The 20,953-nt window shown below is 50.0% G+C and overlaps 1 protein-coding gene across 3 annotated transcripts in view; it reads left to right on the top strand.

The window, feature by feature from the left end:
* PSME4 (proteasome activator subunit 4) overlaps window positions 1-20,953 on the top strand; it is a 3,386,216-nt gene that overhangs the window by 1,138,608 nt on the left and 2,226,655 nt on the right. The gene's annotated exons all lie outside the window — the stretch shown is intronic.

Here is a 20,953-nt window from a genome sequence, read left to right as displayed (position 1 = left end):
CTCGATTCTGTCCTTGGGAACCGCGACAGAGACGCCAGATCGTTTTTCTTACTAACGGCTTGCACCTGCCTGGTTAGTGAGGTTACATCAGCCCTGAGCGCTGAGATTTCGTCCTCTGCCTCTGGTCTCAGCCTCTGTTACCCAGGGATCAGATTTGTCCATGCGGGACTTTATGTTGAGGGTGGTGAACCCCTCCTGCATGTAGTCCATCATCCGCTGCAATTCTGTGGGTTTCCCAGTAGTGGACGTGGTGGGGCCCTCTACAGGATTGTCGACACCCCACGCTTCCCTGAGGGCCGTTTTGGTGAACATGTTCATGGAGCTTTGTTTTTTACCCCCTCCTTTGGTCATGGTTTCACCCTGTGCTGACGTGTTAAGTAGGCAATTCGGCACAGCAGTAGTGAGTGTAAGATTGGGAAGTGCAGCAGTTGTGGAAGGAGCTGCGTCCAGACTCCTTCACCAGAAATCAGGGTTTGGTGAGGGTATACTTAAGTGTCTTTTCCCTAGCTGGTGATCTTGAAAGCCCTCAGTGCAGGGGGGCTGGTTCTGCTATGGCGTGTGGAGTTTCCAGAAGCACAGGTGGCACAGTAGTAGATGAGGCAGTGTGTCAACTTCAGCAGCCCAGCCAACAGAGCAAGCAGTTCAAGGAGTGCTGGTGGGATCTGCCAGCACACAGCCTAGTGGGCAGTGCTGGGACAAGCGGAGTGATGAGATGGTAGGTGGGCAGCCAACCAGCACAGCAGTAGACGGTTTAGGGTAAGAGCAGCAGTTGTGGAGGGTGCTGTATCCAGGGTCATTCCCACCACTCAAGGTTGGTTGGGATATTCTGAAGTGTTGCTGTCCTTGCTGGTAGTCATGTATGGCCCTATACACAGGGGGCCAGTGTTGCTGAGGCACGCAGCAGTTTCAGCCACGCAGGAGGCACAGTAACCGGCAAAGCAGAGCATATGTTTCAGCGGCCCAGCCCACTGGAGAGAGCAGCTCAAGGATAGCGGGCAGAGGCCACCAGGCGCACAGCCCAGAGGAAAGTGACGGCTGGAGCAAGCGGGCTGCACGGAGCGACACGTGGGCTAGGAGCTGGGGAGAGGTCAGCTTTGTGTCAGTAGCAGGGAAGGATTAGGGCGCAGACAATGCACGGTGACTCACTGTGTCGGTGCCTGCACCAAGGCAAGCGACCTGTGCCTCTCCAGACGCAGCGGGAACCTCAGGGCAGTGGGTGCGCAAGCACCAGGAGAAGGCTGTAGGAGCGGACGGAGCCTCACGCTCCTCGCCGAAGTCACCTGCAATGTCCCTGGCTCGCTCCGGCACCCCCGCGAGTAGGATGCTGCGTCGTAGACAGGCAGGCAGCGGTCGGGTGTGCGGTAGACAAAACGTAGGCTCTCAGCGGAGCAGTGGGTCATATCTAGCCCAAAGTCATCTGGGAGGTTGTATGACTATCCAGTTGGTCTTTGCCGTCTTCACCTTGTTTTGCCCACTTAAAGGGTACTTTATGTGCTGTCTGAAGCAACCAGGCTGCAGAGGCACAATCTCAGGTGGCCATCCTGTTCCGTGCGCAACAGCGCCCCTGGGCTTCCCCATTTCAACATCTTTGCCCATAAGGGCCTGATCAACGCTATTTAAAGCCTGGGCAAAATCAATTAATGCTAAAAACATTTTAGTCTGATTCTTAATCATTCAACTTTTTAAGATATTAAGAATAAAAACATTCAAACTAGTACCCAACCCCTTTGTAAATGTTGCCTGGAAGATATCCTTCTGATCAGACTCTTCAATCCATCTTGACAAAAACTCTAGGATTAATGACGCAAATATCTTCCCTGACGCATCCAAAAGAGTGGTACAGTGGTAGTTTTTAGGATCTTCCCTGTCGCGCTTTTTGAATATTGGTACTATAATACTCTTTCCATGAGGGGGTACCTCCCTACTTTTCTCCACTTGTTCGATTAATAACCACAAAAAATCTGCTCATAGTTCTGGTTGCTCTTTTAAAATCACATTGGTCAGGCCATTGGGGCCCTCCAACTTCTAATTTTTTTAATCAATGAAATTATATCCTCGCTTTCATTCAACATCTACGATTCTCGTAATTCCCAGAATAGGCAAAAAATGCTCTCGAAATGCTCCATACAAGCCTCTTTTTTTTTTTTGCAAGGCCAATTGGGAGTGCCCTCTGCATTTATAAATTGCTAAATATCGCCTGTACGTTTTTTGCCTACTGCTCTAAGCACATTTTTAGCGTCTTATTACATCATGAGAGCTTTACAAGAGTGCAACCAATTCTTATATTCTTGTTTCCTTCTTAGTTGTCCTGCAATCTCGACTTTCAGTAGGGCCATTAATTGTTTAGTGTCGGCGCTAAGGAACCTTTTTTCTGGTCTACTTCTGCATTGAATACATGTCTATGCCAATAATACAGCTTCCCATTTCTTGATTTTATCTCCATAAAACTATAGAGAATCAGAGCATAGTCCAGTGCTCCATTTGAGTATCTTACAATTCCATTTTGTAAACAATCTCTATAGCAGTCTATAAAAGTCAGTACCATACAAGGCCTGGTTGCCCGTTGGTGTCTCCCTGCGAAAGGTCCAGCTTTGGGTCATATACCTCCCCCTCTCTCTCTTTCTCTAAACTCCAATTCATTTTCAAAATATCATTATTGCTGCGTATAGAAGGGATAACCTGGAACATCCAAATATAAGGTAGAGCCTTGCTAGAGGCAAACATATAGTCCAGGATTGCCACATGTGATCTTCCTGGACCAAGAAGCCCGGTATGGGATAGCTCCATGCACTTGTCTATTTAATATGTGCAGGTCTCTTAGCTCTATCTCTTTAAACCACATCAGACCCCTGTTTTCGCAGGATTAGGGCAAGTTATTAAATCAACTAACACTTCCCTCCTTTCATCCAAACATGTAATATTTAAATCTCTGCACACAAGTAACTGGACTATCGACAAATATTTGGCACTTATCTATCAAATCTGTAACACAATCTACAAATTCCCCATCTCTTATTGCTCCGGGGTTCCAATAAATGTTAATTACTATACAAGCATCAGGCCCTGGATATCTTCTAGAATCCCACACCAGCTTAGCCATTTGACTATATGGGTTAGGATTTGTACTAGCTTGTATTACCAGCCTTGGGTTAAGCAAAGGTAACTGTTCCAGATGCTGTTGATTAGTCCTCATATCTCTCCAACAGCTCAGCATCTGTAATTTCCCTATCCATTCCCAAGCCACGACTCACCTGCCAGTGGAGTCCTTTTTGCAAAATATGCTGTAATCTTACTACCAGCTGATTTTACCATTAAATCCGAACCCACACTCTGACCCCTGTTTAAATCATGTTCTGCTGATTCATGTGTGTGGTTACAGACACAACTCTATCTGTAGAACTAAGCAGTACTACAGATGTTCCACTTGTCACTCTACTATTATTCAGTGGTGCTTCTGTTAGAGGCATTGCAGTTCGCTGCTCGCTACGCACCATGCCCTCACCGTCAGCGTCAAAGAGGCACTTGTTTCTCCTTGAGCTTGCTATGTAGGGCATACTCGGAGTCCATTTTTCTCTGCCCTTCCCCCACCAAAAGCTGTAGCACGATTGAACGTTACGCTGTACTTTCGAAGATCGTACAGTGTACAAAATTAAGGTTCAATGAGCAGTAGCTAAAACAAGCTCTTAGGTATCTGGCATCACTTGGTAGGCAGGGGCTACAATTGGGGAACGAGGAGTGAGCACACAGTGCACTGACCATCAATGTTCCACATGCAGTGCAAACTGTAACTTTATGCCCATTATGTTTGATCCATTATGTTTAAATGTGTCCTAGATGTGCCTAATCCTTCTTTATTAAAATGCTCAATTACGGGGAGGCCACCAGGGGGCGCATGGAGCATATCTGATCCTCCTGTGAGTTCTGTCACTGCAGGATGTAAAGGGGTTCTGATCCCCCGCTTTACCCCCACCCCTGCAATCTGAGCAGAGGGTAGCGTCCGCGCGAGAACAACCCTGGGTAACCCTGTTCCAACTGTGGGGGAATTTCACCCATGAACAATGGAGATAGCAGCATCGAATGGAGAGGCGGGAGAGGTGGTGGCCCCGGCACGCGTCGAAAGAGAAAGTGCACGCAAGGCCCAGTCCTTGCGGGAAGGCGTCCAAGGCAAGGCCCATAGCCTCAGACAGCAGTGCAGTGTGTTCGCTGCTGAGTGAGACAGAGGCGGGGACCACAGCGGGAGCAGACCAGCTGGAATCTGAGCCATCCCTACAATGAGGAGACTGGGGTGGAGGAGTCCTCCATTGTTGCTGCTCTTGTCTTGAGCCTGGGGAGGAGGATTAGGCTGGCATTGCAGCGTGAGAGCCCCGGAGCTGGTCAGCGGTGGGCCAGGAGGGGAGCTGCTCTGCCCATCCAGGGAGGATCTGTGGAGAAGGGCCCTCTGGGGCCGGTGGAGGGTTCACCCACCCACTGTCAGAAGTAAGAAATATATAAATAAACAAATCAAGGAACCAAACATAAAAAGGGGACAAGAAACAAGAAACTAACAGGAATCGCGCCCCACTACACAGCGATGGGTCATCTGGGTCCCAAGAGGTCCGGCTACACTGCAGCCCCGGAGCGACAGGAAGCAGGCAGAGGACAGCCCATTCCAGGCGGAGGGACCAGGGTGGCCCCAGGTGCAGAGGCCACTTAGACCGGTGGAGCGAGCTGACCTGGGGAGTAAGGCGTGGGAAGCCCTTGCCCCCGGTTGAATCCATCAGGCAGATTGTGTGCTCCTCCCGAACAGGTGGCTAGGTGGGGGTTTGGCAGGGAAGCGTGGTGGAAGCAAGGAGAGAAGGCAAGGAGGTGGGAGCGTGAGTGGGGCCACCGCCCCCCTGGGGTGTGCAGCCGCCCCCTTCACCCGGGGAAACCACAGTGACGGAGAGGGGGAAGGTTCCAGAGCATTCCTGCCTGTCCCCTAGCCCGAAAGGTGCTGTTTCGGCTACAGAGTTGACAGGGCCCAGCTACAGGGGGGTGGAGGCAACATACACCGCCCAAATTGGAGGGCCCTGTTGTGGGGGAAGAGAGACCAGGACAGGGAGAGAAGTGGGCCCCTGAGGTGAGCCCGGAGGCAGTCTCGGGGGCCGAGGGCCCCAGCTTGGAGGACGGAGGCACGCACGAGGGGAGAGAAGACACCCTGAGACTGCCAGGCCCCCCCCCCCCCCCAAGAGCAAATGGAGCCCAGGCCGAAGGCTTGTGATCACGGACCTAGAGGGAGGCCATTGTCGGCACACAGAGCCTAGGCTGCGGAGCCCCTTCCAGCCCATGAGTTGGAGAAACTCACTACAGAGGTTCCAATCCAATCCACGAAATCCAACATATCGGCCCTGATGGAGGAGATTAGGGGCATTGGATCAGCCCTGGACCAGAGGCTGGATAAAATGGACCAGAGACTTCTCTCAATGGAGGACAAGATTCAAGGGCTGGAAGCCAACCAGGCCTCAGTGGACACCTTGGAGCTCCAAACGGGAGTGAGGCTGGCAGAGCCGGAGAGGAGGGAGGCAGAGACCACAATCAAACTGGACAATGTCGAGAATAGGGAACGCTGCAACAACCTGTGCTGCTTTGGCTTCCCGGACCAGGAAGGGGAGACGGACGGCGACATCACAGGGGGGTCATCACAGAGGTGATATGCACACTATTTGTTGACTTTGCCATGGACGATCCTACCATTGACAGGGCTCATAGAGCAGGCGGTGGCTCAAGAGGCACGCTCTCGGTGATGGCATGCTTTCACTATTATGAACAAAGGACAAAGATTCTGGAGCGAGCCTGGAAGGGGGGCCCAATCACCTACGATGAAGCCCAGGTGACTTATCTTCCAAGACCTCTCGGCTCGCATGCTCGCAAGAAGGATGTTCGGCCCATTCACAAAGTGGTTGATGGAGAAAGGATAGCGTTACCGTTGTGGGTTTCTCTTCTCACTGAACTTAGAATGCAACGGCCAGGACTACCGGCTGGCAATTGAGGACAACATACACAGGGCTTTGGATTAATTCATGGGGTATTCATGGCTCCAAGCATCAGCCTCGGGAGAGTCCGCTGGATCAGTGGCCCTGCCTGCGAGTGCCAGAAATAGACCCAAGATGGCAAGGGCCCACAAGAATAAAAAGCTCAATACACCACTGAGGGGCCCCTCGGCCCATGACTTGGCCATATGAAGTGGGCGAGGCTGGTAAATGTCGATGAAAGCGAGGGCAGACGGTGGGCTGACTTTGAGGGAGATTGCGATGGGGTGGGGCCGAGGGAGAGAAATAAGATTGATTCAATGTGGCCCTGTTGACTCGAGCGATGTTGGTGTTCATAACTCCTGAGGGGGGCGGGGTGGAGGGGATTCAGTAACAAGGAGTGGTTTTGAGAGAGTACTGTTGACTCAGAGGCTTCTTGGGATCCTATCCTGACTCGTAGTGGTGTTGGTGTCCGGGTTGGATGCTCGGGTGGGAGGGTGGAAGGGGGGTTGGGCAGTTTGGGGTGTGCCCAGACAGAGTTTGTTCAAAGTTTTTTCACTGGTTCTGGAGACAGCCAATCGTGGGGCGCAGGTTCTACCACAAAGTGGTGTGATTTCTTGGACTAAGGGATGGCTTAAATAGAAGGAATGGAATGGGAGACAGGTCTGTAGAAGATGAACTGGTGATTGGTTCCCTCAATGTTAGAGTGCTAAACTTACCTGGCAAGAGATCAATGACCCTACGGGGGATTTAGGCGCTGCACTGGACATTCTCATGGTACAGGAGCCACACTGGCGGAGGGGCAAGGAACCGAGATTTGGGGTGAAACAGGTGGGGGAGTTGCGCACAGCCTCGGATACGGAGAAAAAAGGCGGGGTGGCGGTTGTGTCGACCCGCCTGGGACTGGTGGTGGATGAGACACAGAGGGACCCGGGTGTTGAGATAGATTTCTAAACTCTGACCTGGTGGGCTTAGTGAAACAGGGGAACTTTCTGGGCAAGCCAGATCAATCTACGTAGCTTGGCAGGCGGTCAAGACTAAGTCTCACGAGGGGTGAGAGTGAGCGGAAGCCCACAATGAACACACACAGGAACAAGCCACAAATTACTCTTAGACAAGTGTATATGAAAAATATCTATACACTTATTGTCGGCCGGTCCAAAAGACCCAAGTAACTTTAGGAATGCGAAAACAGTCATCACACAAAATCCTTATACTATACAACATATATACATTACATTTCCTAATGCAATACATTGGTAAAACACAGCCACAACCTGTAAAGAGAGGGGTTGAGTTAACACCTTAATAGCATTAGGCAATTCTTTGGCGTTGTTCCCTAACTTTAAAGTTCATCCCTATGAAGAGGGGAGCCTTGTGCTCAACAGTGCAGTTGTGCTTAAAAAGTCATGATCGCAGAGGTGAAGCAAAAAGTGGGTCTTCTTGGGAGGGCTGTAGCAAGTCAGGAAGGGGCTTGAGATGATGAATTGGTTCCCACTATTCAAGTAGGCTCTGCACTTGGAGACAAATCAGTGTTCAAAAGGCGAGAATAGCTATGGAGCTCAGGCGCACTCAGCCAAGATTGAATACCTTTAAGGGTTACTCATCCGTAAAAGTGATTGTCGTGCCAGGGGGCCACCGGTAAGTGATGCAAGTACTCACTGACCCTCGGCACAGTCCGGGCCAAAATTTGCCTGTTTAGTCAAGGTTGCTAGTAGGTTCTAGTCCTGCCGTTCCGTGGCGCTCCGGGCTCTCAGCGGCTGCAGGGAGAACGATTGTCTGTGATTGGACAGTTGCCTTTTCTCAGCTTCCGAAGGAAGTATGAAGAAAATTCTGGTGCAGCAGGCTTCAGGGCACAGAAGAGCAGAACAGCAAGGGATCTACAGTGACCGTCACCAACAGGTAGTGACACAGGAATCACAGATGTGGGCAGCGTACGCGCTCTCCTAATTTCGGACTCAGAGGAGCTAGGTCTGTGAAATTTGGCGGGAGAATGCATGGGGCCACAAGCAAGAGATGTCCCAAGTCTCGGGTTCGCACTCGAGGCGGCGGCAGTTCTGCAAGATACCCTGGGGTAGAGCTGGACAGTTCAGTGGATGGCCCAGGAACACTTCTGCAGGGGCTCGTTCGGTGGGCAAGCAGGGGGCGCCGAGAGTAGTCGTTCCTGCTACTCCAAAGGGGTGAAGGGCCTTGGCAGGCCTTCTTGATCGAAAAAGAAAGCAGGGGTCCGATGGGACAGCAGATGGTGATGGGTGCCAAAACCTTCCAAACAGTCTTTGGCGGTTTCACAAGTCCATTTCTTTGCGCGGGAGACTTGGCTCCTTCTGTAGTTCGGTGAGAACTCGGGTGATAGACCTGGAATGGATGCAGAGCCTCTTCCAATTGAAGATCTGCTCTTATGCACGCATCTCAGTTGTATACCAATCACGGTCCACAGTGGTGTCAGTCATTCAGGCACTCCAGACATCCTGGCACCAGTAGTGTGAATTGTGACCAGATAGTACCAACCTGCTTTCTGGGCACACACAGGTGACTGGCAGAAGCCTGCGAAAGACATTGGTTTTCGCAAGAGACTGCATACCCAAATAAGGAAATCCCGGGTTACTTGACCTGGGTGAAGGCAAGGAATAAAATGGCCATGGGACAGAACAAAAGACTTTGTGGCTCAGCCATTTTCGGACCTGGCCACAGACTTGAACCAAACGCTGTAATACCGATTGCTAGTAAGAATTCTCATTTATGGCTAATTTCCCTTACCTAGTCCCTCAGCAGCTTTGCTGGATTTCTGGGGTTTATTTTTTCCACCTGGTAAGAGTGTGAGCCTTTTTCCCACTCTTAGTGTATTTTTTGTGTGTTGTACCTTTTGTGCTCATGGGCTATGGAGTGTCACCAACTCCCCAGGCATCCTCTTCTTACTTGTGTGTCACACAGCACCTTTAGTGCAGTGACACAGGGATGTCTTTTAGACTTCCCTTGTGAACTCCATTTCTGGGAATGACTACTGTCCCCCAGAAACATGTTAAGTCACCATTGGCTTTACTAGTTCTTTTAAATACAGATCCAGTACCAACCATCTTACAATGGAGTACTGGAGGGGAATATTTTTCCCCTGTCCTTCTGTACCTCAAGGGGCACTGAATGTGATGGAGGGGTTTAGTCACCCCGTGCACAGGGTCTCCCTGGAGACCCAAGTCACACTTGGCGATTGGCTGAGGTGGTTGTCCGGGCCGGACAACACCCTGCGATGTGATTGACAGCCTGGCTGTGTGAATGGGGGATTTTGGCATGAAAGGCAGGACTCTTGGGCTGGAAGTCAGTCGCCACTGGAACTACAAGAACCGAAGAGAAGTGAGGAAGAAGACGGCTGCTGCAAGTCCTGGATCCCGGTGAAGCCCTGCTGCAGTCCTGAGCTATCTACCCTTCAATGACGGAGAAGATCCACTCCGGAGTCTTCTTCCCTTGAGCTTGGTGAGATCAACCAGCTCACCTTCTACACCCAGAGAATCCTCTTCTGGGTCAAAATCACTGCACTGAGCTTTAGTGGTCCGGATAGCCATCAGAAGAGCCCTCTCCTGTTTTTAAGGAGCGCACCTTTTATTCATCGTTGCTGCTGCTGCTGGCCTCGTCCCTCGGTAGTGCAGATCACTCCAGACGTCCTCCTTGTCCCCATGACTGACGCTTCAGGAACCGTGAGTCTGCAGGAACTTACCAGGAACAACTGCCGTAGCACCAGCTATCTTCATCCGAATAAGGTACTGTGTCCATTTGGTCGTTCCCTCCGCCCGACCTTGAGGAATCGAGGTGAACCCTTTTCCTTGCCGAAGGCTTGTCCTTTCTTTCTTCCCTATTATAACTTTTGCCTCCCTTTGACAATATCCAGTACTCCTGGCAACGTTAATCTTAAACTGTTCTCACTGTGTGATCCTCGACAACAGAGCCCTTGCTCCATTTGACACTGGCGCAGGCCTATTGACTTTTATCTGCCTCTTAGAACACGTCCTCTGATTCTATTGCCTTGACAAAAGTATTGACTATGATTTTTATCCACTATTCCCTTGTTTTAATTCTATTTTCTAAGTGTGTTTGACGACGGTTACATTTCTTCCCGCGGGTACGCTTTTCTTTCGTAAGACCGAACTGTCATTACTGTCAAAAAGTGATTGCGTATTAACCCAAGGTAACGTCTTTGTTTCGAAACACTGGTCTGTCAAATCCTAATGTACTTACCTTGAATTGACCTAAACAAGAGTAATTGGTTGTGTGTAGTATATTTAGAGGGTGGTGTTCACTAATAGAAGTGAAGTGTTTTGTGAACAGATGGTTCAAAAATAAACGTACTTATATTTAACTAGAAACCTTGAGTCAGTGTTTGCTTGAGTCACAGTAATTGTAGTCCTTTATGTAATCCCTTCTACTGCTCATTTGCTCTTGAGATAGGTCTGGCTGCTCAGCCATCGCTACCACTTTACTGTGTAGTACAGGCTTGTACCAAAGGTGAAATTGTACTATCACTTGTAGTCTTAATTGTCTGTAGTGTTCCCTAAGGGTACTGCAGATGATTCTGCCTAACACTGATGTGATTCAGTGAAAAGAAGTAAAACACTATAAAAAGTCATTGCTGCTACCAGTTCGTCCCAGGTACATTTGTACACTTCTACAATCACCAAAAAGTCCTTAGAGTGTATAGGGCCATAAAACAAAAAGGGTACATTGAGCACTGTTGAAAAGTTAGCAAGAAATGGCAACATAGTGAAAGACTAAGGGAAACATAGTTTCCCAGTACTGACAGTCTGAGGGACGTGTCCGTTTCCCCATAACAAGTGAGCAAAAGCCCAGGGGAGTATAGCTGAAGACTGGGCTCCACTGGTAAAAGTCAGGATAAGGTAGCAAAACAAAAGCACAAAGTTTGGGTGGGTGGGGGTCCATAAATGGATGGGAAATTGCACACAAATGAAATCTTTCATAACACCGGGTGGGTGGAATCTGTTTATTAAGGGAAGCCGGAAAGGTGAAAGGATTACCCTGTGCTAGATATATGCCCCCAACACTGAGCAGACTTCTGGGAAAGGGTTAAGGCTCAACTAATAACATTTATGGAAGGCCGCCTTGAGATGGTGGTGGGGGGGTGGGTTTAAATATGGTCCTGGATCCAATGAGGGACCGTAAGCGACTACGGGTGGGTTCAGGGGAAACCATAGGTAGGGCCGCCTCCAGGAGGTTTGGGAACATCAACCGGGACCTGGGCCTCGTTGACTCACTGCGAGAGGGGTAGGAGGGTGATCGACCATTCACATTCTTCTTGGCGGTTCATTACTCCTCACCCATTGATCTAATAGTGGATGTTGGGTTGAAGGCCCAGGTAAGGTGGGGTGCAAACTCTCTGGGAGGGTTTTAAGGTGATAATTAGGGGGGGGATGCTTATTAGAATAGGCTTGCAAAAAAAAGAGAGGGAGAAAGTGGAGAAGGAGCTGAGGCGTAAGATTCAGGACTTACAGCCGGGCAGGCATGGGGGGGACATCTCTTACACCGTCCAGTGTGGCATAGCTGAGGTGCCATAGGACGAAGTTTATGGCGATCTTAGTTCAGGACACAGAAAGAAGTTACTGTTCCTAAAGCAAAAATACCACGAGCATGGGGTGAGGGCGGATAAAATACTCACTTGGAGACTGCAGGAGGATAGAAAAAAGAAGTTGATCGGGACTATAAGGGGTCAGAATTGGGTAGCAGTGCACGACCCTGAGTGTTTGGAGAGGGGATTTGCCAAATTCTATGAAGGGCTCTATAGAGTTTGAAGGTGATGAGGGGAAAATAGCTGTGTTAATGTACGCCCTGGGTCTACCAGAGGTAAGGGCGGGGGGGGGGGGGGTCAAGCTGCCTGGGAGAGCCCATCTCAGAGGACAAGGTCGTCTGGTCTGTAAAAGGGCTGAAGGTGGACACAGCCCCAGGGAGTGATGGATACAGTTTTATTAGCAGTTCAGATCCTCTTTGGCCCCATATATGACTCAGATATTTAACGCAGTTATGGAGGGGTACCCCTTGCCGGGCTGTATGCTAGAACCAGTAATTGTCACAATTCATAAAGTGGGACGTGATCCCGAAAAGTGTGCCTCATACCGCCCAATATCTCTACTAAATAGTGATGTGAAGATCCTGGCTAGGATCCTTGGTGCCAGGTTGGAGAAATGTATGCCATCCCTGTTCCATGGGGATCAAGTGGCTTTTATAAAGGGTAGACAAGGCACCGATAATATCCGGAAAACAATTAACCTGCTGCACCAGGCTCAGACCCAGGAGAGTGACACGTGCCTTGTCTCGGTGGACTCTGAGAAGGCGTTTGACAGGGTGGAATAGCCCTTTATGAAGGCGGTTCTGAAGAGAATGGGCCTCGGCAGGGTTTCATGAAGTGGATTGATGCAATGTACACACAGCCAACAGCATGAGTGAGGGTGAATGATATCATGTCCGAGGCATTTTGCTTGGCGCGTCGGATGAGACGGGGTTGTCCCCTCTTGCCGCTGCTGTACTCCCTCACAATGGAACTTATCGCGATCGGAGCCGACCAGGGGATCCATGGGCATTAGGTGGGGGAGGTGGAATTCAAGTTATCCCTTTTTGCAGACGACATCTTGGCTTACCTCACTGAGATGAGTTCCTCGCTCCTGAAATTCCTGGAACAAATACAGAATTATGAGCACCTCTCGGGTCTGAAAATCTAAGTAGACAAATCCACCATAATGCCCATGGGTCCAGGATGCCCTGTATCAGCAGGCCGTACCCGATATTCGGGAATGAGGGTCAAGCAAGCCTGAATGAAGTACCTAGGGGTAGTGATGACACGAGATCTCTTGGGCCTGGCGAAAGTGAACTTCGACCCGATATTACTTAAGATCAAAGAGGACCTCCAGAGATGAAAACCCCTAACGTGATATGGGCGGATGGTGGCGGTGAAAATGAACGCCCTCCCCAGGCTTCTCTGTTTACCGCCCTCCCGCTGGGACTTCCAGAAGCTTTCTTTGGGGAACTTAAAGGGGGTACTTTCTAAATGAATCTGTCAGGATAAGAGAACGCAGGTGAAGTGGGTTACCCTGATGCTCCCACGGGATCAGGGGGGTGGGGGGGGGGTTGTCTTTAGAGAGAACCATAGGACCTGCTGGTCTTACCTGGAGGACATTGAAACGCACCCGTTGAAGATGAGGGGACTACTTATGAGCCCCCTTAGGGATGTTCTGAGAGAAGTGAGAGAACACCCCACACTGGGCGTCCTGTGGGAACTGTGGAAGAACAGTGGTGCAAATAGATCTTTCTTCCTGTCCCTCACCTATGGCGTCAGTCTGGGGCCCCCCATTTCACCTATCGAAGCAGGGGATGAGTTGCACCCAGCAGTGGTCGGATGAGGGGCTGGAGAGGGTGGGACAGTCGCTTTAGGGGCTATGAGTAAATCCAAGACTGATTTGGATGGAACAGGATCTCAATTTTTGAATACCTTTTAAAAAAAAAAAAAAGATTTTTATTGATTTTAATCAAACCAAACAACAATACAAACAAACCCAACACGCAATGCAATTTACAAGTTCCATTAAATACCATTTTGTTTTTTTCCTTTTTTGCCACTGCTCCCCAAATACCACCCTCCATTATGAGCCTATTTATACTTTACATTCATAATCTGCTGCATGTGGCAGGGTCTCGTCATCCTCGGATTCCGTTGGGTCCGATATAGATCCGAACAGTTCCGCTATTAATAATTTCCACGCCATCAGGGTGCTCACTTCCTCCTCCCCACTCAAGCTGCTCGCCTCCTGCCATACCATCGTTTCAGCCTCCGCCCATTTCTGTAACTCCTTCCACCATACCTCCACCCGTGGCTTGTGGCACTTCTTCCATCCCATGGCAATCCTCTGTTTTGCTAGCACGTATGCCAAATCTTTCAATTTCCCAACATGTTTACATTTCCGTGGTCTGGGGAACCCTCCCAGCAAGCAAGCCCAGACCGTGTCTACGACAAGTGTGACCCCCTTCTCTGCTAATTTTTGTGCCACTTCACCCCAGAAACACTCGATTACTGGGCATGACCAAAACATGTGTGTCATGTCAGCGTTTTCAATATCGCACTTAGGACACACTTGTAGTCTAGCGCTTCTGAACTTGGATATCTTCAGGGGGGTCATATATGCTCTATGCGTTATACAGCTGTATTTGTTTTAGTCTGGCATTTGACACTTTCCTGTGATATCCCAGGGCGCGTTCCCACATCCCATCTTCCATTGGGGCCCCCAGTCTGCTTCCCAATCCAGTCTGAAATGTGTCAATTCCCTCCCAACCTTAGTCATCACCATCTCATACAATCTGGAAATCTCGTGCCCTCCCTCTGATATATCATATATTGCCCCCATAATAGCGTCTGGTTCCTCTGTCGATACTGTTTCAGGCCACGTTTTCCTAATTTTCTGAACCATCCTTTGATGTGACATATTGGCCCGTATGTAATCCCACCTCCTCCCCAAGTTCTCCAAAATCCCTAAAGGTCTCCTCTTGCCAGATGTACCCTAACGTTACTAGCCCGACCGGTTCCCAGTAGGTTCTGTTAATCACCCGCAACTGCTTATCTCCTCCTGCTAAAGCCACCAGCGGTATCTGCGGGGGGCATGGGAATGGATCCTCCATCATCCGGCATGCTCGAGGCCACATTTTCCACCCCAGCATCATCATCCCAGGGCGCTCCTTCATTTCTGACTCTGGCAACCATATAATTTCCCTTAAGTAAAATGGGGTACAGTCCCGCTCAGGGGTCGTTTCATCGGAGAGCCACTTAGCCACATATTGTAGTTGAGTTGCCACATAGTACACCTCAGAATTAGGCAATTTAATACCCCCTTTTTCATAGAAGTTCTGCATCTTCCATAGCGCCACTCTGTTTCGGGTACCATGCCATAGGAAGTCTCTACACATACCATTGAATTTAGCCAAAAACTTCTTGGGTATCATATGTGGAATATTACTAAAATAATGTAGGAGCCTAGGCAGGACCACCATCTTAAGCATTGGCCCCCGTCCCATCAGTGCTAGGGGTAACTTCTCCCAAAACTTCATGCATTTCTGGATTTTCCCAATAGCTATCTCAGTGTTGTACTTATGTTCCTCTTCTGTCATGTGATACACATCTATTCCAAGGTAACGGAAGGAACTAACCACCCAAGGTATCTGTAACACTGGTAACCTTTCCACAGGGATCCCCTTATAGCTGCCTAGCGGGAATATGCTAGATTTTTGAGGATTCACCGCTATGCAACCCCGCATACTTCCAGGTATTTCAAGTATAATAATAAATCATCTGCATATAAGGATATTAGGTGCCGTTCCCCCCCCCCCCCCTACCTCAATGCCTATTGTATCATATTGTTGCCTGAGGTATATTGCTAGGGGCTCCATAGCTAGAATGTAAAGCATCGGGGACCAGGGGCACCCCTGCCTGGTGCCTCTACTAAGTTTCCATCTCTCGGATATTACTGATCCCGTTCGAACTCTGGCTAGCGGCTCACTGTATAACATTTTCGCCCACCTGATGTAACTCGTCCCTACTCCGTAGGCCCTACTCCGGAGGCCCTACTCCGCATCCTCCCAGGGCCGCCAACAGCCATGGCCACCTAACCGAGTCGAAAGCTTTTACTGCGTCTAAGGATACAATCGCCATTTCGCCTTCATTCCCACCCACCCATTCTACCACCCGGTGGAGTCGTCTATGGCTGTGAGTTCTATTCCTATTCGGGACATAGCCAGTTTGGTCTGGGTGGATTAATTTGCTAATTAATCTTTGCAATCTGTTTGCTAGGACAGCCGTCAATATCTTGCTGTCTTGGTTCATGTAAAGACTGGTAGGGGGTGTCTGTACTTCCGCTCTCTATATGGTAGAGGAGAGGCACAGAGAACCCCAGCCAAGATTCTCTATTATTGGTATGTGGTCGAGCAATCGAGGCCTAGCTTCTCAGGAGGTGATGCAGGCTGGTTCTTAAGTACAGTGTAGTCCCTGAACCTCACAAAGGAATGTCCACACACTGTATTACTGAAAACACTGTCTTTATATAATTAATATTCAAAGGTATGTACACGATCACAATAACGCACTTTGTACTCGGAAGTCAATAATGATAAATACATACAATTCTACAGTGGTTCCACCAATGTTATTGAATCTCAATAAAGTGCATCAACTGTACGGTTAAAATGTCACACAGATCAATAATGAGGAAACCAGCAATAGAGATAGGAAGGAACGCAAGATGGTTGAAACAGTAGGCAGAATGCTGACCCCTACCACTAGGCACAGTTCTGTGTGGAGATCCCCCTCCCCCCCCCGGGCAACCTGTAAATAAAGATATATAGCACAAGCCCAGTCCATATGTTCAATAGTCTCACTTCTTCCTATTAAGGTTTTACCCCCCTCCCCCAATGTACCTGGTGGAGTAGAGCTCTCCAACGATGTGTCGACCGATCCTTCTTGAGTGACTCCCTTTAAGGCAGGAGCCCCGGATCGTCGAGAGGTGTCGGGGAGCTCGGCGTTCAGTGTCGGGGAATCGACAGCCCTTCTTGAGTGCCTTCCCTTTAAGGCAGGAGTCACTGGTCGTCGAACGTCCGACGGTGAACAGGTGGAACTACGGCCGTGAAGTGGCAGCTTCTTTCCTAGCGGTGCTCGTCGACGACAGAGCATTGGCATCCTGCAAGGAAGAGGCGTTCGGGGCACCTCGGTGACGATAGTTCTGGACCGCAAAGAGATGATGAAGAACTGTGGCCCAGCAAGGGCGTCGAGTTGTCGGCGTCTCTGTGGTCTTTAGGTGGCGGGAAACCCACCGGTGGATGCTCCTCGGCGCGTCGACGGTCGGGCCTTCTCCAGCAGGAGACAAGCGGATGACGATGCAGATGAGAGCGTCCGATGATCAATTGAAGTTCTTAGGCAAACGGGAGCACGGCAGCTCCGGTCGGCGACGGCGGTCGTTGATGGTGGCGGACAACAGTCCGAGGGCTTCTCCTTGGAGTTCCGCAGCAGTCCCCGTATCGGGTCGGCAGCCTGTCGAAGGTCTGTCTACCAGGGAGCATTGGCAAAGATCAGCTGTGCACGATGGTCCCTCGTAGCTCGGGAAGAGGGCGCCTTACCAGGTCCTTGGAGTCAGTCCTTGGAGGCATAGCAGCTTTCAGATTGTGAAGGAGAGCAACAGCAATTCTTCTCATCCAGCAGGGCTTCAAGGTCAAGCATCAGTTACTCCAGTTACTCGTCGTAGTGGACTTCAGCTTCTGAACACGATTCCTAGAAGTGAGAGGTCCCCAGATATACTGTTGATCTCCCATTCATTCCGCTATGTCACACTCAAGCATCCAATCACGACTAAGGGCATTCATGCAGGCAGGCAGCCAATCAGGCACACAAGGTATTCAGGCCATTCACTTCTCTCCAGACACTCACAACAAGTTATGTGTATTGGGACAAGTAGCGAGCCATCCAACACTCCAAGCTGCATTCATACCGGTTTCAGACAGGGCTATCTCCGTCATTGTGTCAACCACCAGATACTAGACATCCACAATACAGAATGCATATTCGTCACACACACTATTCACCCGGGTCCCACCCACAGGAGGTACCCGCAACATACATCATCGGGAAGGCTCCAGCTAGTCTGGCCGGGCCTTCACAACAACACCATATATGGCATTTCCACCCAACAGCCTGTCAGGGGGAAGGGACAGAGTCAGGGCTTCCCAGGACTTTGGGAAAACAAGGTAATGGGTAATAGAAAGCAAGAGGCCACCGGGGCCATCTTGTTTTCCATCCGGAACCAACTGATCCCAATGGCAGGGCCGTGGTATCTCAAAATGGAGGATACTCCGCACAACTGTCAAATTCAGCATGGAGCTGCCACCAGCCCATACCCTGCTCTGCGGGCCACCCACAGGTGCCCAAAAACATACACTAGGGCCACAGGGTTGTACCCCCACCCATGCGTGCCATAAGGGTATCCCACGGGTCCATTCACCAAACCAAAAGAAAGAGAGCTGCACCGCGAGGAGTCCCACATGAACTCCTGCACGGGAAACACGACAGAACACACGATAAAAAGCAGTAAAGGACAAGGATACGGAGGCCCAGTCCCTCCGATGCATTTCCAGCATCACAGTTCAGCATCGACAAAGGCCTGTAGGAGCCACAGCTATGTCCTGGTTTGTTGGGTTTATGATCGCTTCTCTGAGTGACTCCGGCAACCTTCCCATCTCAAACGCTTCGTTAAGCATTTTTAGCATTGCAGGAAGCACTTCTTCCCTGTATACTTTATAAAATTCACTAGGGAACCCATCTGCTCCTGGGGTTTTACTAGTAGGCAACTGTCTCACGACCTCCTCCAACTCCTCTAAGGTAATCGGTGCATCAAGCTCCTCTCTGTCCTCATCGCTCACCTTGGGAAGTCCTATATCTTCTAGTGTCTGTTATCTCTTCTAGGCTGCCCCCCTCCTTATCCCCGTATAGCACCCTGTAGTAATCCGCAAATTCTTTGTTGACTCATTCTTGGGTGTCCGCTACCTCACCATCTTCTCTAGTTATTGTCCTAATCGGGGGCCTAGGGGTTTCGCTCTTATACAGCCACGCTAAGAGCCTACCTGTTTTATCCCCTCCCGTGTGCTGTCTCTCTACATATTTTTTATAATTGAGGTTGCAGAGTCTGTCCCAGTGTTCCGCACACTGCTGCTGTAGTTTAAGTACTAGCTCTGCATCCTCACTTCCATTTTGTAACACTCTTTCTAGGTCCTCTTCTGCTCTTTGTAGGTCAGCCAGGACCCCGCCCTGCAGGCTCTTTGACTTAGCTATGGCTACCCCCCGCATCACCACCTTAAAGGCTTCCCATAGTGTACCCGCCGAGTCAACACTGCCAGTGTTCACTTCGAAATAGTTAGTGATCTCGTCTCTCATATCCTCTCTAAAAACCGGATCTCTGAGTGCCTCTGCTCGGAGGTGTCACGTCGGAATCCGCGCCCTCGGGGGGCAGTATTGCCACCCGAGCACGAAGGGCGAGTGATCCGAGAGGACCCTCACCTTATATTCTATTTGAGTAACTTCTGTCATTACATCCGGCGTGGCAAAAACATAATCTAATCTAGTGAGTAGCTGCTGCGGGGCTGAGTAATGCGAATTTGCTTTCCACTAGGATGCTTTGTTCTCCACACATCTGCTAAGCCAAAATCATCTAGTACCACCTGCAGTGCCTTAGCCACTGAGGTGGGCCTTTCCATCCTGCCATCAGATCTGTCTACCTTGGGGTTCATTACACAGTTGAAATCCCCGCCCCAAATAACCGCACTGCCCACACACATACTAAAGTTGGTGCACATAGATCTGAAGTATGCCGCTGTGTTTTGATTGGGGGCATACGTATTTACGATGCATACCTCTTTATTCTCCAGTAGCCCTCTCAATATAACCGTCCTCCCATCAGTCTCTGCCACTTCCTGTAGTGGCTGAAACGGGACACGCGGCGCCACCCAGACAAGCACTCCCCTAGCGTAGGCAGAACATGACGAACCCACCACTATCCCTTTCCATTTTTTCCCAACTAGCTCCAACTTCTCCCGTGTCAGATGCATCTCCTGTAACAGTGCAATATCTATCTTTTGCCTTTTTAAATACAGCATGACCCTATTCTTCTTCATATAACTGTTGAGTCCCCTGACATTCCACGTTATTATCTTGAGATCTCCCATAGTTTAATACTCTCCTCCCTTAATTCCAGCCGATCCCTCCCTTTCACGCAGTACAGATACAACCCTTTGGCTCTTCCATGTAGGCTCATGTTTAACCTTAGACTTCCCATAACTATGTACACACCAGACTTCCCACCTCCCTCCCCTCCCCCAACCCTCAACTACAATAAACCGCTGCACACAACCCTTTCCCTACCCCCTCCCAGCCCTACCCCAAAAAATGCCCAGCTCCATCCCTGGATCTCAGGCTCCCCCGCGTTTGGACCCACCCTGGAATCCCAGGTCAAGACCCCAGCAGGGTGTCACCACACTATTGGTGACCTAACTAATTCCTAAATGGGGGTGTAAAGACCAGCTTTGCAAGGCTCCATAGTGAGACAATAGTGCTTGTGTTTCACTTTCTGTTCCAGTCTGGTTCTACTGGCCAATGGGCCACATCAATGACTATAATCAAGTCCCATAGTCCCAAGCCGCACCTCAGTCAGGCACCCCCACTGTACATTACTCATCTCCTCCTCTCCTCTGGATGTCCGGCTCCTGGGGGCAGCCTTGCGTATCGCGCCATCCCATAGCGTCCTCTGGAGTTTCAAAAAATAAGGTTTTGTTTTTGTGAAAGACTTTCGATTTCGCAGGGTAAAGCAACATGTACTTATGGCCCGCTGCTCTCAATCTCCTCTTGACGACCCCAAAGTTCATTCGACTCCGCTGCACCAACAAAGTATAATCTGGGTACCCGTGCCACTCCCCTTTGAATTGTTCCACCTTTGAGGAAGTGCTCTAGTATCTTTTCTCGATCCCGGTAGTTAAGGATCTTGGCGATCACTGGCCTGGGTGGGTTACCAGGTGGTGGCTTCCTCATCAAAGCCCTATGCGTCCTTTCCACCGCGAACCCCTGGGACAGGGCCCCTCTGGGTATCTCCTGCAACAACATGGATTCGACAAACTCTGTGGGGTTGTGGCCTTCTGCTCCCTCTGGCAATCCCACAATGCAGATGTTATTTCTCCGGGCCCGCCCTTCCGCTTCCTCAGCTCTATTCTCCAAATTGCCCACCCACTGCACCAGTGCGTGTAATTCCGACTTATTTGAAGCACAATCTGCCGTGTTCGGGCCCACTTTCTCAGGGTTCTCCGTGCGCTCCATGAGCGATCTTACATCCTGTCGGAGAAGGTTCACCTCTTCCTGCACCTCTCCAACCTTAGTCTAGCGCTGTTTTTAGTTCAGT

Source organism: Ambystoma mexicanum, chromosome 4q (genome assembly GCF_040938575.1).
Source record: "Ambystoma mexicanum isolate Mex_15411 chromosome 4q, UKY_AmexF1_1, whole genome shotgun sequence".
Lineage (NCBI taxonomy): Eukaryota > Metazoa > Chordata > Amphibia > Caudata > Ambystomatidae > Ambystoma > Ambystoma mexicanum.
The sequence above is the reverse complement of the archived record's forward strand: the minus strand, read 5'-3'. Positions and strand labels throughout refer to the sequence as shown.